The sequence below is a fragment of the Macrobrachium rosenbergii genome, chromosome 53, assembly GCF_040412425.1.
Source record: "Macrobrachium rosenbergii isolate ZJJX-2024 chromosome 53, ASM4041242v1, whole genome shotgun sequence".
Lineage (NCBI taxonomy): Eukaryota > Metazoa > Arthropoda > Malacostraca > Decapoda > Palaemonidae > Macrobrachium > Macrobrachium rosenbergii.
Window position 1 is genome coordinate 48,492,474 of NC_089793.1, and position 9,530 is coordinate 48,502,003.

A 9,530-nucleotide genomic window follows, 5' to 3' on the forward strand; every position below is an offset into this window, starting at 1 on the left:
TGAAAAATATGTGCTTATTTTGTCATCATTTAGGCAGCATATGTCGTTTGAATCCATGAACTCTTCTATTTTACTAATTGTTCTATTTGAGTTAATACAATTACAGTCCCATATTGGGTTGTGAGCATTAAAATCACCTACTATTAAAGTAGGTTCCTTGGTACTGTTAAGTAAATCTCTAAGTTTATCAATGTCGTAATTTTTATTAGGTTGGTTGTATAAATTATAAATTAAGTAATTATCGTTTTTTTATTCGTATATTAATGCTTGATATTCAGCCAGTAAAATTTACAGGTACTCTGTCATAACATACTTTGTTATGTACGTATATAGCAGTACCTAAATTTCCTTCTTCTTCTCCAGATGTAGATACTAAGATATATTTACCTATTGTCGATATTGTTTTGTTGACATGTTGTAAACATAGTATCACTGGTTCATATTCCCTTAGTAATCGTTGTATTTCTCCCAAATGCAAACTGGTCTGTAGACCAGTTACGTTCCATTGGTTTTTGTTCTTTCTTCGGGTCACACGCCTTTATTTTAATGGATGTATCTCTAATAATAGCTGGTGTTTTGTTGGTCTTGGGTGGAGTTCTCTCTAAAGGCATCTTTTTTTCTTTAGCTTCTAATTCATCATGACTATCTTCTAATAATTCTGTGGTGCTTGGTTCTTTGCTATATTAGTTTCTTCTTGCAAAGTAGTAATTTTTCTTTGATTATTATTATTATTATTAAAATAGTTTAACCAGACCACTGAGCTGACTATCAGCTCTCATAGGGCTGGCCCGAAGGATTAGGATGAAATGAAAAGTCTAGGCTAGAAGCCTAGCACTGGGACCTAATAGGTCACTCGCCAATGATGAATGAACGAAAATGAAAATGAAATTAAAAGCTGTAAAAATGCATATGCTTTCATACTGGAACACACTCACACAATAAACACATTTATCCTCATGCTTCCGTATATACTCACTAACAAGGTATATTAAAATTCAAAATAAATTAATTAAAATCATAAAATTTACTTGTTTTAAAATTCATTATACTGAATGATTGATTTTTTATATTTTACCAATTAACTTGAAGCTTCTCATGAACATTAAAATGGGTACTGTTGAGAATGGTGAAGATTCCGACAAAATTTCATTTATTGGTCTATTTCCAAAATTTTATAATCACTGCAGGTTATATTTTGAACATTCACACAGTATATGCTTAACTGTTATCAACACTTTACAATCTGGGCATTTGGGAAGAGGGCCACATGGACTGTTCATTAAGTGTCCGTGTGTCAAACGAGTATGGCCTATTTGAAGAGGCGTCAGAATTACTTGTGCGTGCCTCTCTCTATGATATGACGAACTCCATTTTCCAACACTGGATTTTATGTTTTAATTTATTATTTTCAGGTTCTCTGTTCCAGATATTTTGCTATTTTTTAACAATGACTGTTTTTATATATCTTGAATAGTCACTATTATTATTATCAGAATGGTTTAACCAGACCACTGAGTTGACTATTAGCTCTCATAGGGCTGGCCCGAAGGATTAGGATGAAATGAAAAGTCTAGGCTAGAAGCCTAGCACTGGGACCTAATAGGTCACTCGCTAATGCTGAGTGAAAATAAAAATGAAATTAAAAGCTGTAAAAAGGCATACGCTTTCATACTGGAAAATAGTCACACAATAAATACATTTATACTCATGCTTCCATATATACTCACTAAAAAGGTATATTAAAATTCAAAATAAAGTAAAATCATAAAATTTACTTGTTTTAAAATTCATTATACTGACTGACTGATTTTTTATATTTTATCAATTAACTCGCTGCTTCTCATGAACATTAAAATGGGTACTGTTGAGAATGGTGAAGATTCCGACAAAATTCCTTTTATTGGTCTATTTCCAAAATTTGATAATGGCTGCTGGTTATATTCTGGACATTCACACACTACATGCTTAACTGTTATCAACGCTTTGCAATCTGGGCATTTGGGAGGAGGGCCACATGGACTGTTTATTAAGTGTCCGTGTGTCAAACGAGTATGGCCTATTCGAAGAGGCGTCAGAATTACTTGTGCGTGTCTCTCTCTCTCTCTCTGATATGACAAACTCCATTTTCCAACATTGGATTTTATCTGTTTTAATTTATTATTTTCAGGTTCTTCGTTCCATATATTTTGTCACTTTTTTACAATGACTGTTTTTATATATCTTGTATAGTCACTGATAGGGATGTCTACATTTGTTCTTGTCATGTGGACCGCTTCTTTAGCTGCTTTATCAGCCCCTTCATTTCCCTTAATCCCTACATGGGCAGGGATCCAACATATTTCAATAATTTTTCCCTTATTATACAATTTATGGAGTGAAAACTTTATATGATGTACAATATTATTTTTTTTATTATAGCTTTCAATGGCCTAAAAATAGTGCTTCTGGAGTCGCTATAAATCACAAAATTATTACATGAGGCTTCTCTAATTATTCTTATGGCTGATACTATTGCACAAAACTCAACTGTAAATACTGAGGCGTTATCTGGTAGAGAGAACTGATACGTTTTGTCTGGGGATACTGCAGCATATCCCACTCTGTATTGTGATTTAGATTCGTCAGTGTATATTGCATAATGTGGACCTTTTCGGATTATATGTTCTACTGCATGTTGTCTATGGTATTCTGGAGTATATGAATGACTTTTTGATAAATATTTCAAGTGTGTACAAATTCTCATTTTATTCACTGTCCAACTAGGAGGTAATTTTAATATTAAAGGTAATTGTATACCTATGTTTAGCGACTCAAAGAATCTTCTAGCTCTAATTGGGAAAGAAGGTGGATGATTATTTATAAACATATCTTAATCCAAATAATTTTTTGGTTAGAGAATCATTTGTCTGAATTCTCTGGGCACACTTCATTGTTACTAGCTTTCTATGGAGAGACAGAGGTAGTTCGCCACATTCAACTTGTAAGGAAGACGTTGGTGATGATCGAAACGCTCCTGAACATATTCTAACACCTTCATTATGAACTGGGTCTACCGTATTCAGCGTTGCGTCTAACGCCGAGCCATGTATTTCACTTCCATAATAACGACAGACAGCACTGTTGCTTTATACAGTAAAGTAAGGGTATGTCTATCGGCTCCCCAAGTAGTGTTCGATCGTTTTTTAATTAGGTTTAATGCTCTTTTACATTTTGATTTCATGTATGTTATGTGGGCTTTCCAGTTCAAGTGAGTATCAAATACTAAAAGCAAAAATTTTGCTGTTTGGCCAACTGCTATGGAATGATTTCTGATTTTTAAATCTATTTCTTCACCTTTATTCCACTTTTTATTTCTATAAAACATTACTGCTTGTGTCTTTTGTATAGAAAATTTGAAGCCTACAGATGAGGCCCATTCATCTATTTTTATTATAGTTTTATTAATGATCTGCTCCGCATGTTTTACACGAGATGCTGAATAATATATGGCAAAATCATCCATGTACAAGTTACTTTTAATTCCAATAGGCAGATTATTACTGATATCGTTTATTGCTAAAGTAAACAGTGTGCCACTAAGGGCGCTTCCTTGTGGAGCACCATTTTCAAGTGGAAATATACTTGAAAATACATCATCAATTCTCACTTGAAATGTGCGATTTGTCAGAAAGTTTTTGATGAACCTAGGTAAATGTCCACGGATGTTATTTTTATGTAACGTTTTTAATATTTGTCAGTATGTGTTTAATTTAACGTAAATTAATTTGTTTTGAATAAGTCACTTTGGCAGTAATTATTTTTTTTGGAACGTAATGACCCTGTTTCCTCCTCCCCGACATTTCTGACTTGTTGTGTAGTTATAATTAAAACTAGCTTGTTTTATTTTCACGTGTGGTGTTGGCTGGAGCTGTATTCGGCACTGTCTCGCCAGGTCTGGTTCAGTCGTTTCTGGACCTTTAACATTGTGAGGGCTTGACTTATTGGAGGATTAACTCTGGATTACGATACCTGCCTTTCTTCAGTTGCTGCTTCTGTCCTCCTTTGGGAGATTGATTCATTCTTCAGTCTGCGCCCTTGGTTCAGTCATTCTGCCAAGGGGACCTCTCTGCCAACTGGTAAGGTGTGATTACCTGTCGGACGGCCGTGTCCGTTGATCGTCTTGCGACGTTAAAGTGATTCTCACTTCAGTCTATGCCCTTGGCCCAGTGATTTTTGCCAAGGGGACCTCTCTTACGTTTGGTAAGGTCCTAGGAATATAGATTATTCTTCTCGACCCGTGATTTGAAGGCTGTGGTGGCCACTACCACCGTTTAGAGCTCACTTAAGGGAAGCAGTTTATTTTTTCACAAATGTTTAGTATGTAATAAGTTAGGTTATTCTGACTTTTCAACATTCTATTACTTTCAGGGCCCTCTCTTTAAAGTGTAATTGTATAGTCTATCTTAATTTGGTGTAAGTGTGTTTGTTATTCGATGTTTTCAGTGTGTGGTTGATTTTTGTGTTTATTTAATGTATTTTGTAAGAGGCTCAGTGGTCATTTCTTTCTAAAAAGTTTGTATTAAATATTATTTTTTATTTTCAGTTTTTCTTTATCCTCCTTGATTCTATCTCTGTACACTCTGTTGCGGCCATTCCACCTATTGTGGACTTGGTCGTTAGTGACTTTATTTGTATTTTAAGAGACTTGTGTATGTTTGATGGGCGTGGGCCCATAACATTTTGGGGCGCAACAAAAAAAAATTTTCCACAAGAAAATTTTTCTACAAAGTATTGAATTTAACTCAAAATTTAAAGAAATATATTAAAATGCTAATATCAAAAGCAAACATAGCAATTCAATTTATATGAAATAAAACAGGGACAATAAGAAAAATTAAAGTCCAATGACAAAACTCAAAAAGTGATTGAAAATACTATATCACATTGCCGGCAAAAATAGATTAGAGATAGTGGCAAAAAAAATTTTGTACCACTTTCAATACAGTCAATAGATATTAAATCTTAACCTTAATACTAAGACTTAAAGCTAATACAAGTAAATAATTTATAGTGACCAGAATAGCCAAAAATAACATCAGCATCAACATACGAAGAAATATGGTAATATCCCCATGAGCTCACAAGTGGACAAGGTGGGCACAGGTTAGCAGAGCACCAAAGTTAACAAGACTAACCTATTATTAGACTAAACCTAGATAACCGACAACAAAAATATAAATCGACCACAATGGGGCTAGTGTTACCTCAACCAAGGTCACCACTCATACACCAGCCTGTAGCACCTAAAAAACAGCCGTGCTGTGCCACAGACCCGTGAGCCCGTGACCTGGCTAAATTATTCTGAAAACACAAATATCAGTCAAACAAAAATAAGGACCAAAACCTTAATAGATTAACCTTAACTTAGTCTAGGTCACCACTCATACACCAGCCTGTAGCGCCTAAAAAACGGCTGTGTTGTGATACAGACCCGTGAGCCCGTGACCTATCTAAGCTATGTAAAGAAAGAATTAATGTGGACCATTGGCATAAACAAAGAACAGGGACATAAGAGTATATGATTAATGATTTACTACACACTCAATATTGCCCTTCACAACACTTTCCAATAATGCCTCTTTTCACTCCAGAGAGCGTCCTTACTCAACACTACTTGTTTTTGTGACTCATTGAGTTTCAAAGAGCGTCTTTTCACTACACTTCACTCAGTTTTAGTGCATCTACACTTCAGAGAGCATCCTCACACTAAACGGGTTTGGGCCTTAAATACACACATCATTAATGGACATACACAAGACAATGGTAACACCTTAAAATTAACCTGGACTTACACAAGACAATGGTAACACCTTAAAATTAACCTGGACATACACAAGACAATGGTAACACCTTAAAATTAACCTCCATCAACAACACATACTAAAGTAAACAGAAATCAAAAGTACCCTTAACCACTCTTAATCAAAGACGACACCAAAGAAAAACCTGCAAATCACGACATTTAACATCTTAATCTTAAATATTTAATCCTAAATTATTTCATAAAAAAAACCAAACACCTGACACAACATTATTACAACACACCTGGAAACCTTGTACATTCAATAAATTTATAGGATTAATCAAATCAATTAATAAAAATATACAAAACAACTTTACAAATAATAATTAACGAAGAACAAAAGGTTTTCTCAAATCAACCTATCGATCAGTCACTGATGCGTGACAGCGCATCAGCGACAACATTACTTTTGCCTGGAATGTGTGAAAAGCTAAAATTCCATTCCTGGAGCAGGAGGCTCCAACGCATCAGCCGTTGATTTTTATTCCTAAACCTATTCAAGAAAATCAACGGATTATGATCCGTTAATATTTTAATCGGAGTCCCTGTAGAGGATAAATACACCTGAAAATGATTAACAGCCAAAATTAATCCCAAAGTCTCTTTCTCTACAGTCGAGTATTTCCGTTGTGCCGGGGATAACTTTTTTGGAGAAATAGGCAACAGGATGAGATACTCCATGAGCATCTTCCTGCAACAAAACTGCTCCAACCCCAACGTCACTCGCATCAGTAGCAAGCGAAAAAGGAAACGTCAAAATCAGGGCTTTCAATATAGGAAATTCATTAGGACCTGCTTTAATTTTTCAAAGGCATTTTGGGCATCATTAGTCCATACAAAAGTCACATTCTTACGTAATAAATTAGTCAGGGGCTCAGCGATATCAGAAAAATTCTTAACAAATCTACGATAATACCCTACTAAACCAAGGAATTTTCTGACATCCCTGCAACACTTCGGTATTTCAATATGCCTAATAGAGTCTATGTTTGCCTGTTTTGGAGCCACTTTCCCAAATCCTACTTCGTGACCCAAATACACAACCTTTGCTTTGGCAAACTCACTCTTTTTGAGGTTTGTAACCAAACCAGCTTTCCTAAATACCTGAAATAAGGCCTTAATACGTTTAAGATGGGTGTCCCAGTCATCACTATAAATCACAATATCATCAATATAAACAACACACCCCTCTAAACCTTGGACCAAAGTATTCATTAACCTTTGAAAGGTTGCAGCAGCATTCTTCATCCCAAAAGGCATTACTTTACATTGGTAGAGTCCTCGCTTGTTACAAACGCTGACAAATCCCGTGCCCGTTTGGACAGCGGAACTTGCCAATACCCTTTAACAAATCAAATTTAGTTATATATTTTGAATTCCCTATCCTGTCAATACAGTCCTCTATCCTGGGTAAAGGATAACTATCAGGCTTTGTGACCTCGTTGACTTTGCGGTAATCAAAACAAAGCCTGAATTGACCATCCTGTTTCTTTACCAAAACAACAGGTGAAGACCACGGACTGTTGCTGGGTTCGATCAGCCCGTGTCGTAACATATAATCGACCTCTTTATCCACAACATCATTTTTAAATGGATTTAACCTGTAAGGGGATTGTTTTACCGGAGTTGCGTTACCCACATCCACATCATGTTCAAGGACAGTGGTCTGTCCTGGAACATCCGAAAATAAATCCTTATAGCTAAAAACTAACTTTTTCAAAGATCTTTGTTCTACTAAATTCAAATGTGAAACCATTTCTGAAAAATTTTCTAAAGAATGTTCATTATCATTAGGCCATTCGGCACCATCAAAACAATCATCATCAAAATTACTCACGTCTGGAAAAGAAAAAGAATTAATACCATTACACTTTGTAGTATCACCAACTAATGCCACGGGAATAACTTTGTCACGACCTTTATAAGCTTTTAACATATTTATGTGACACAGCTGGCAGGGTCTCCTCCTTTCAGGAGTTTCAACTAAATAATTAACATCACTTAATTTCTTTAAAATTTTCCACGGTCCTGAAAATGAAGCTTTTAAAGGGTTTCCTGGAATGGGAAGCAATACCAAAACATTATCACCCACTACAAAATTACGCTCCTTAGTCTTTCTGTCGAAAAAGTATTTCATTTTCTTTTGGCTACACAATAAATTTTCACCAGCAAACTTCCAAGCCTTCGTTAATTTGTCACCCAAATTACTAACATAATCTAATAAATTTATATCAGGGCGTCCCCCTCCCAAGATTCACGAACCACATCCAATGGACCACGCACACAATGACCAAAAATAAGGCTGAAAGGTGAAAATCCTAAAGATTGACTCGGCACTGACTGAAATGCAAATAATAAATAAGGTAGTTCCTTATCCCATTCGGAACCATTAACCAAACAATATTTTTTTATCATAGACTTCATGGTTTGATGAAATCGTTCCAAAACACCTTGACTTTCAGGGTGGTAAGGAGAAGAAGTCACATGTTTAATTTTTAACTCAGCCATCTTCTCCTAAATAATTTACTCAGAAAATTAGACCCACAATCGGACTGAATTACTTTGGGCATTCCGAACCTGGTGAAAAATTCAATTAATACTTCAACAATTTTAACAGGATATCGAGACCTATCCATAATTGTTAAAATATACTGATTGCCACTACGAGTTTTCGGCAGAGGACCAACCACGTCAATAATTACCTCACTGAAAGGTTCAGAAACAACAGGAATAGGATGTAATGGTGCCTTTGGAATTGGTTGATTAGGCTTCCCGACCTTTTGACATGCATCACAACTATTTACAAATTTTTAACATCATCTTTCATCTTAGGCCAAAAATAACTTTCACACAATTTACGAGTGGTTTTAAAAACACCAAAATGACCAGCCAAACCATTTTCATGAGCCAATGTCATTAACTCCTTTCGATAAACAAAAGGAACCATAATCTGTTTAACAATTTCACAACCTGTGTTAATGACATCAAAAGGTCTACATATTCTATACAAAATATTATTAATTATCTTAAATCGAGGACAGTCAAATCAGTAATTTCGCCAGACTCAACTGGCAGGTCTTTAAAATCTGCTTTCTGAGCTGTAATAAGTTCCTTAGTAGTCCAATTAAGTTTATTATCCAACACACCACTATCTACAACTAAGCTATCACTACAATCTAAACTACTCAAATCAACATCAACTACCGACTGGAGGCTGAGTCAACACTACTAGCCTTCGATCAGTGACTACAGATATTTCATTACTGGAATTTAATACAATAGGGAAAGTTTTATTTATTAGGGTGACATCATTCCCTAACAACAAATCCACATCTTTAATAGGAAATTTATCAATAATGGCCAGTTTTAAATAACCTGAAAAAGACGGGCATGATAAATAAAAACTCTCAACCGGGTAAGACCTGACCGTATCTGGAAAATCACTTAACAAAACATATTCCTTATTTGAACATTCTAAATCAATAGGTAAAGATTCTCTGAGAATTAAAGACTGAGCAGCCCCAGTGTCACGCAAAATTTTAACCTTTCTTTGCTCAGTCGAATTCCCAGAGCGGACAAAACCATTAGACAAAAATTTCTGAAAAGGAGCCAGTGACTTATTGCCTAGTCATTGATTATTAGAGTTCTCAGCCACTGACTCGTTCTCATTCCTACGAATGGCCATTAC